At 47.6% G+C, this 8,768-nt stretch overlaps 1 protein-coding gene across 10 annotated transcripts in view; it reads right to left on the bottom strand.

Moving 5' to 3' along the window:
• The window catches only part of KIAA0232 (KIAA0232 ortholog), an 88,507-nt gene extending 82,060 nt beyond the window's left edge, over nucleotides 1-6,447 (bottom strand). For 4 of the 10 annotated variants that reach the window (XR_002642206.3, XR_016393183.1, XM_089911460.1 and 1 more), the window contains exon 1: nucleotides 6,234-6,446. The gene's annotated coding sequence lies outside the window, so the exon portion shown is untranslated. Of the gene's footprint in view, nucleotides 1-5,406; nucleotides 5,792-6,233 lie in introns of those variants that run through there. The other 6 variants (XM_022554955.3, XM_022554957.3, XM_089911467.1 and 3 more) reach the window with 4 other exon arrangements.
• Nucleotides 6,448-8,768: the final 2,321 nt, after the last annotated feature.

Genomic DNA, 8,768 nt, shown 5'->3' on the forward strand with positions numbered 1-8,768 from the left:
TCAGGGAAGATGCTAACAAGGAGCTAAATGTTAATCAGACGCCCAAGAAAAAGCTATAGTTACTGAAGAAGACAAGTAAAGAGCCTGAATAAATCCCCAAGCTGGGTAAACAGTTTTGAAATAGTTATGTACTGGCTATTAAGAGTCCACAGGTACTTTGCAAAATGTAGTTGAGCTAGAAACAAACTCCTGGCTGAAAGGGAAAATAAATCCCTCCCCACTTTTTACCTCCTCCTGTTATTGAGGTAACAACCACATTACCAAAAAAGAAATCTGGAAACGTGCTGAGGCCCATTTCTTTACACTTATTTATCTCCACGTGTGACTGACTCATCTGACATCAGTGTGTGCTGAGTGACCACTCCCTGTGCCAGGCACCATAAGGACTATAGACACACAGTGCCTAGGTTCACTTCCTGTCACCAGAGAACCACATACATGTACAGACATGTACACACACACACACACACAACCTGCATTCACAGAACTCACATTCCTTCATCACTCTAGCTAGGAACACACACACAAAGCAACACATTCTCAAGCATTTTTGCAATTATTAATCTTCTAACTGTCCTACTGCTTTTATTTCTAATTGATACTAATTCATCCACTGGGATAGGCCTATCATCCCCAATTCTTTGGGGCAGGTTTTAAGAGAGATTTATTAGGAATATAATAATTCCTAAGAATATAATAGGAATATAATATTTCCAATGATTTTTTAAAAGCTCATAATCATCAATATAGTCAACGTAAGTTAAATAGCAATTAATACATATTCTTATGTTGCTGCAAGTAGGGAATTCCATATTTTGTTAGAACCAGAGATACCATTTTTAAGGTTTCTGGATACAACCTGTCAATCAGTAACACATATAAACTTAAAAATAGTACCTAAATATTTAATTAAAAGTTTCAAAATGATAGCTGGTTTTCCTCCCCTAGGTTCTCCCTGTCTAGTCACAGGGCAAGACTGCTGAGCAGACAAAGGAAAAGACAGAGAACTACAGAGAATGCCTAGTGGCAAGAAAAAGCTTTGGAGATGACTTCAAAAACAAAATTTCAACAGTCATTCTAAATACTAAATAAGAAGATTCTACTGCTTAATATATAATTACAAGATATAAGATTAAAACGAAAGCATGTGTTTTACAGAAAAATAACATATAGTATAACAACTGACAAACCATTTTCCACTTTCTTAAGCCACTGCAAAAAACCTGGCTCACTTACAGAAAGGTTTCCTGTCTTCAGAATAATTTAGGACCACCATCATGAATCTGCTTATGCAAAAGCTCCCTCCAACCAAATACTCACTTTTCTGCTAATTCCCAAAACTAACGAAAGAGTGAAGATGGAGAGACCAGACGATTTTTTTTTTCCTTTACACAGAAGCCAGAAATAAATCTGTGAACACTGTTACAGTAACCAGCATATACAATCAATCAACATACCGTGCTAACACATATATATGCAATCTAAAAAAAAAAAGGTTCTGAAGAACCTAGGGGCAGGACAGGAATAAAGATGCAGAAGTAGAGAATGGACTTGAGGACGTGGGGAGGGGGAAGGGTAAGCTGGGACGAAGTGAGAGAGTGGCATGGACATATATACACTACCAAATGTAAAATAGATAGCTAGTGGGAAGCAGCCTCAGAGCACAGGGAGATCAGCTCAATGCTTTGTGACCACCTAGAGGGGTGGGATAGGGAGGGTGGGAGGGAGACGTAAGAGGGAAGAGATATGAGGATATATGTATAGCTGATTCACTTTGTTATAAAGCAGAAACTAACACACCATTGTAAAGCAATTATACTCCATAAAGATGTTTAAAAAAAAAAAAATCAACATACCCAACCACTAGTGTTCTCTACACCTGCTCCAACTAACAGCTAAAAGCTGCCACTTACTGGGCACTTACTACGTGCTGGGCCCTGTTCTGAGTATGTCGTGTGGATTCATGAAGCTCTCACATAAAGCCATTCCAACCTCACTACCCCTCTGCTAAATTCAGAGAATGTAGAGTGATTGAGTTAACTCAATCAAGCATTTAAATCAACAAGTACTATGTGAAAGACTACTTTACACACTAGAGGGAATCAGCAATGGATAAGATTTTCCTCTCTCCCATTAACGAGTCTGTAATCCTTGTAAAGAATAAACTAAAAAGTCAAAAAGAAAAAATAGCTGAGTGGAAGTATCGTCAAGCACTGTGTGAGAGAATAATGAAGAGTTAATTCTGAAAATCAGAAGAAGCTTCTTTCATAGAAGTAGAAGCATTTAAGCCAAGCCTTCATTCAGTATCAAGGATTTTGATAAGAAGAAAAAGGCAGAAAGGACATTCAAGAGTAAAGAAGTCAGACCAACAACCATGAAAGTGGCCAGAGGTCTAGTGTTGAAATACCAGGTAACAAGAGAGATGCAGTAAAATATGAAGCTAAAAGTTAGAATGAGGCCAGATGGTACAGGTCTTAGAATGCTTTCCTAACCCCTTAACACTAATTCTCAACCAGCCAGGTGGTGATGCCTCCAAGGTGAAAATCTTTGTAGGAGTAAGCCTACTGGACAGCACTAGGTCATAACCCCAGGCGTGATGGAACTCGGGGGCAGGGGGGATGTCAAGAACCGCTGGTATATACCTGGGGGGCAGGGCATGATACGATTTGATTTACATATTGAATAATTCTGGGAACAGAACACAGGAGGACTAGAGAGACTAGATACAGGGAGGCCAGTCGGCAGGCCTACAGGAACAACCCCCATAAGAACTGACAAGAGCCAGGGAGGGCAGCGACAGGGGAACTGTGGAGAAAAACAAAAGCAAAAACAAAAAGGTTGATGGAAAAGACACATGGAGGCAGACCTGGTCTGCCAAATCTGGTCAAGAAAAGGAAGCCTCAAGAAGTTTCCAGCCTGGGTGACAAGGAAGACCAATGTGCTGTGAAGTAATATCATCTCATTACCTTTATCTGAACAAGGGCACACAGTACACAAAGAATAGCCACTCTAAGTGACACCGCAAAGCATTTCACAAAATAAAGAATCTGAAGTTCCAGAGAGATTTAACCGACCTGCCCATGGTGCCCCAGGGGTGAGGAGATGAGCCAACACACAAACCTGAGTCTTTCGAATCCAGGTCTAAATTAAGCGCCCTCAAAAGCAGTTTACTTTTTATGAGTATAATAAATCTCCAAAAAAGTTTCAAACAAAAAGTGTGTAATCTGCTGAGGGTGCAATTACATTTTAAAGGTAAGGGATATTTTAAAACGTATGCTCTGATCCCCTCTCCCAAGAGACAGGGTGCAGTGACTTCAGTCAGCATTGCTGGTCCATGGACCCTGAAAGCTTCCACACACGTGGGAGAGGTGGTTGTTTGTACTTTGTATAAAAATACCACTTGGTATTTTGTGAGAGATTAAAAATAATTGAAAAGAAATATGCTAAGTATTAACCATCTTCAATATAATAAAACCTCATTCCCAGTGCTGTGGTTGGTACTGATGTTTGTTATTAAAATCGTTTATAATAATAAGGTGGATTACAGACTTTGACTTTATTTAGCAAACATTTGAACATTTTCATGGTTAAACCCCTGAGCAAGGTGTTGGGGATAAAATAATGACAGGGTCACCACAGCCAGAGTATTACATACACAACACGTGATATAGGCAATAACGAAAGTAAAAATAGAAGATTATGACTGCAGAAATGAATAATTCACTTTGACAGGATTTCCAAAGGGCTCCAGAGAGGACATAAAATCAGATGTGGACTTTTAAAAAGTGGAGTGGGTGGAAGTGAGACAGGGCATTGCAGTCAGAGAAAAAGTTATAAGGGAAGAAGGGATGAAGCAGCCTGGCCTGTTCAGAGAACCAAGAGTAGTCTCATTTGGCGGGACAGTGTGGAAGGGGAACCGAGAAGACAGGTAAAGTTCAGAGATGACCAGGGCCAGACTGTGAGGGGCCTTGAATGTGATGCTGCTGAGTCTGGTTCTGGCCTCCAAACAACAGGCGGTCAGTCCTTAGAAGCATTCTGAGGCAGAGGCTGACAAGATGCAATCTAGATTTAGGAAAGGTGACCTGACAGCCAGGCAAAGTGCAGACACGAAGGGAGGGGGAGGGGCCTAAGAAAGCTTTAAGCCAAGAGAGGAATCTGAAGCTTGGACACACTAGCACTACCTAGTATTTTAAAAGGGACTGAATGTTGCCATAACAATGTCACATCTCCCCTCACTTGATCATTCCAACCATGCCACGGGACAGTTATCAACACTCTTCCCATTTTAGAGACGAGAAAACTGGCCCAGAGGCCGTGAACTGCTCCAAGTCAAATGCTGCTGAAACAGGGAGAACAACCCAGGCACAGTACTTTCCACACAATGCAAAATAAAAACAATCCTACTGCTTTTGAAAAGTGCTACTATAAAATAAAGCACGGAGTGATCTATGGTATCATTAAAGAAGCGCTAAAAATCCATTTAATTTTCTTAAATGTTTGCAACTTGTGTAACAAATAAGCTAATTGCCTTTGAAATAGTTACAGATTTGCCTTATGTTGATGCCATGGTAAAGACTGGTACTTTTCTTTAAAAACAAAACATTTGTACCTCTAATTCTACTTTCTACAAAGTTAAATATTGAAGAGTAATATTCTCTCCTTCCTTCAATGTTTCAGTGGCCAAACTGGCATTTCACTGATGACACAGGCTTATATAAAAACCATAATATATGTGCCCAAGCTGAAGCAGTAAATATTTTTTGAATTATTAAAAATTCATTATTTATCAAGTACAGCCACTGAATATAGAACATTGCAAGAAGCTTACCTATAGGTATGCAAAGGCATAATTTTTGCTACCAAGAAATGTCATAAAGATCCTGAGAACCATTTATGAGTGGATCAATCCAAAATAACCGATGAGAGAATATTTGACCTTCAGGCTGCAAAGTGATAGATTCCCGCCCCCGACCCCGCCACGTCGGATTCGAAGTCTATGAAATGTCAAGGTGCTCGGGCCCCGGTCTTATTGCACAGGAGAAACCTACCTTAGGGATTAGGGATTTGATTGTATAGTTAGTTTTATCCACGGCATTACCTATTATCAAAACTGCTTGCCCCGACCTCTTCACCAATCTCCTACCACAGTTTTTTTTAAACAAGCAAAGACCCAGACACGTAAAGCTCAATCTTAGGAACCTGGCCGAAGTAGCCGACCTAGATATCCAAGAATCCAACCCAGATATTTATTAGCAGAAACCACATTTAGTTAAACCATTCCAAAGAACCACATGTCCCCCTACCCGCTTAATCTCCTACACTTTGTACTAGGTGAGGTCTCCATTGCTTGTGTATGGAGGGCAAAAAGTGAAAGGTGGCGAAAGTGAAATCAAAACCGGCTTCTACCAGGATTTGGGGGGGGGTCCGCCACCAACAGTTCGGCAGGCCCGTTCAACTGCGCACCGCCCGCTAAGTCCTGGGGCTGCAGGCATTTCCCTCGCGACCAGCCGTTCCTCGGGCGCGGAGGAGCGGGGTGCTCCGAGAGGCTGCCGGGGACGCGTGTGCTTGGAGCCGGCCCGAGCTAGCTCAGGCCCTCCTGCGCCGCGGCCGCGGGTGACTTTGCGTGCCAGTCCCTCCCGCGGGCGGCCGTAACCTTCGCCGAACCTTGCGCCTCAGGGCCCGCCCCACCGGCAGGGCCCGCCCCGCGCGCGCAGCGCCACAGGCCCGCGCGCCCGTCCGTCCGCGCCGCCCCGCCCCTCCCCTCCCCCGCCGGCGGCTTCCCTTCCCGGGCCCCTAAAGGACAATGCAGGAGGGGAGGGGGCGGAGGGACGCAGCTGGGCGAGAGCAGCGCTGCGAGCGCCCACCGGCCGGGCGGCCGCTCCAGGTGTCCCGCGGACGCCGCACTCTCGGCGCCGCACCCCGGCCGCACGTCCGCTCCCCACCTCGCCGCGCCTCCCCCCAGAGAACCGCTCCCAGCGCGGCGACACCCGCCCATTGTGCGGACTCATCGTCCGCCCCGTGCGCCGGCGCCCGGCTCCCCAGGGCCGGGGTCCCCGGGCCGGCAGCCCACCGCACGCCCGGGGTCCGGCCGGGGTCCTCGCGGAGCCCGCGGCCCGGCGGGGCGGCCCGGCCTCCCTCAGGCCGGTCCCGGAGACCCTCGGCCGCGGTGGCGGCCCGCCCCAGCCGCCCGAGGGGCCGCGGCCCGCTCAGCCCGCCCAGCCCACCCGCGGTACCTGCCGAGCGGCCGGGCGTCGCGGCGGCTGGCGGGGGCGCCTCCTCGCTCCGAGGGCTCCGAGCGGCTGCCGAGCGCCGGGCAGCCCTGGCCTGCGCCTTACGTAAAGCGGCGGCGGCTCCGGCGCCACTCGGCGGAGGGCGGGAGGCGGCGCACCGCGGCCGCTCCGCTCCGTTACCCGGCAACTGGCCTCAGCGCCCAGCCAACCGGGCGCGCTCCATATCCTTCCGCCCAGGAGCCGGGATTACATCAGCGCCACCGCCCCGCCCCGGCCCCGCCCCTCCGGCCGGTGCTGGGCTTCCCGACGCGGGCGGGCGAGCGGAGGGCCCTGGAGGCTGGCGGAGCTCTGCTGCTGCCGGTGGGCGCTGGGAGTCGCCGGGAGGTTGGAGGACAGGAGGCAGGAGCCCACCCGGTGTGCGGGGCGTAGGAGCGGAGACGCCCCCTGCGGAGGGGCGAGTGGGGCTCCTGAACTCCGCCGCCGCCCCTCCCCGCCTCCGGGCTGCCTCGGTCCCCGCCTTCCCGGCACACGCTCCACCTGTCTGCGGCCCCCTCCTCGCCGCGTCCTGGGATGGCTGGAGTGGGCGGTTTAAAATACAGGCTTAAAAAAAAAATTTTTTTTTAACCCAAAAGACAAGCTAAAGAAAAGTGACATGGCTCTTTTTATTAAGTAGGCAAAAATAAATTCTGGAAGATTCGGAAGTGGGAACCAAAAATGTGCACTAACCTTTTAATCAAAGTCTCCTCACACCCACCCACTTTTCCTAAATGTGATTCGTAGGTCTGTCCTTAAAAAGGCAAATAAGTATCACAGGCGCCAGAGAGAAAGGAGCCTTGGAGATTGCCTATTAAGAGGGAGCGTGACCTGCCTGGGGGTCATTCTTCATTGATTTATTTGTTGAGCACCTACTAAGTGACAGGCACTGAGCTTTCCTTTCAGAACTTGCGAAGCAAGTTTCCCGCACCAGCTCCCCGGTAGGAGAAGCTGACGTACAGGCTGGGAAGGGGCAAACTGGATATTACGGGCTGGGTGGGTGCTGGAGGGATGGACCACGAACTATTTGCACACTTTCTACAAAGTGCTTTTCTGTACACCTGTGTTTTGTTCTTGAGAAGAATCCTGGGTCAAGGCATTATCGTTCCCATCTCACAGGAGAGAAACCCGAGGCTCAGAGAAAGTAAATGATTTCACCTAAGCTTTCCTGCTCCGGAAGAAGTGAGGTCTTCTGACTTCCCCAAACCACACTGCCTCTTGCAGGATTTGAACTCAGGCTCCTGGCTGTGAGGTCTGGGATCTTCTCCTTTACACAGCTCTCTCCCTTCATCAGTTTGCTCCCAATTTTATTCTGTGAGGTTCATCTCAACTGAATGTGTCTCATCATGAATCACAGTGCATTCAATCCGTGTCTTCTGAGCACCTGTTCTGGGCCTTGCTGGACGCCAGGCAGGGGTGGCCCTGCCCTCTTGGAGATCAAACTCTGAAAAGAGGGAGAGGATGAAAGGGTGTGGGAAATCCAGAGTGACCTGGGTGCAAAGAAGGGGCAAGTAATGGAGCTTCAGAGTCTAGTTCCCAGGTGCCCTCGGACCTGGGATTCACAGACCAACCAGCGAAATTTACCCCCCAATATAGGGGATTTGCAAAGAGTGGTCAACTTTTAATTTTTGCCGCGTTAACTTTGTCGTCATCTACACTCATCATTTAGTGAAAAGGACTTATTAACAGTAAAAAATAAAAATACAGTCAGCCGTCTGTACCCATGGGTCTGCATCCGTGGACTCAAACAACCATGGATCAAAAATACTTGAGAAGGGCTTCCCTGGTGGTGCAGGGGTTGGGAGTCCACCTTCCGATGCAGGGGACACGGGTTCGTGCGCCGGTCCGGGAAGATCCCACATGCCGCGGAGCGGCTGCGCCCGTGAGCCGTGGCCGCTGAGCCCGCGCGTCCGGAGCCTGTGCTCCGCAACAGGAGAAGCCACAACAGTGAGAGGCCCGCGTACCGCAAAAAAACACAAAAAACTAAACAAAACAAAAAAATACTTGAGAAAAAAATTCCAGGAAGTTCCAAAAAGCAAATTTTGACTTCGCCACAACTATTTACATAACATTTACATTGTATTTATAACTATTTACATTGCACTAGGTGTTATAAATAATCTAGAGATGATTTAAAGTAGGAAGGAGGGGAATGTGCATAGGTTATATGCAAATACTGTGCCATTTTATGTAAGGGACTTGAGTATCCTCCAGTTTTGGTATTGAAAGGGTCCTGAAACCAATCCCTGCTGAACGGAGGGATGACTGTAGTAACAATATATCTCAGATATTCTCAGAGAAAGGTAACACGGTTGGCAACTTTTTAGTCACACACACACACACACACACACACACACACACGGGTTTTCTGACATTTTTCTCATTTTGCCACAGACCAGTTTTTATAAACCACGAACTAGTGGGACCGGAAGGCTTCTTGGAGGAAGAAGTATTTAAACTGAGTAGGAATTAACTAGTATTAGTATGATTTTGAGGTGGTGGGGG

This window comes from Delphinapterus leucas, chromosome 5, assembly GCF_059928025.1.
Source record: "Delphinapterus leucas isolate spDelLeu-1000000601 "Yukka" chromosome 5, BTC_Dleu_Yukka2, whole genome shotgun sequence".
In the NCBI taxonomy this organism is placed as follows: Eukaryota; Metazoa; Chordata; class Mammalia; order Artiodactyla; family Monodontidae; genus Delphinapterus; species Delphinapterus leucas.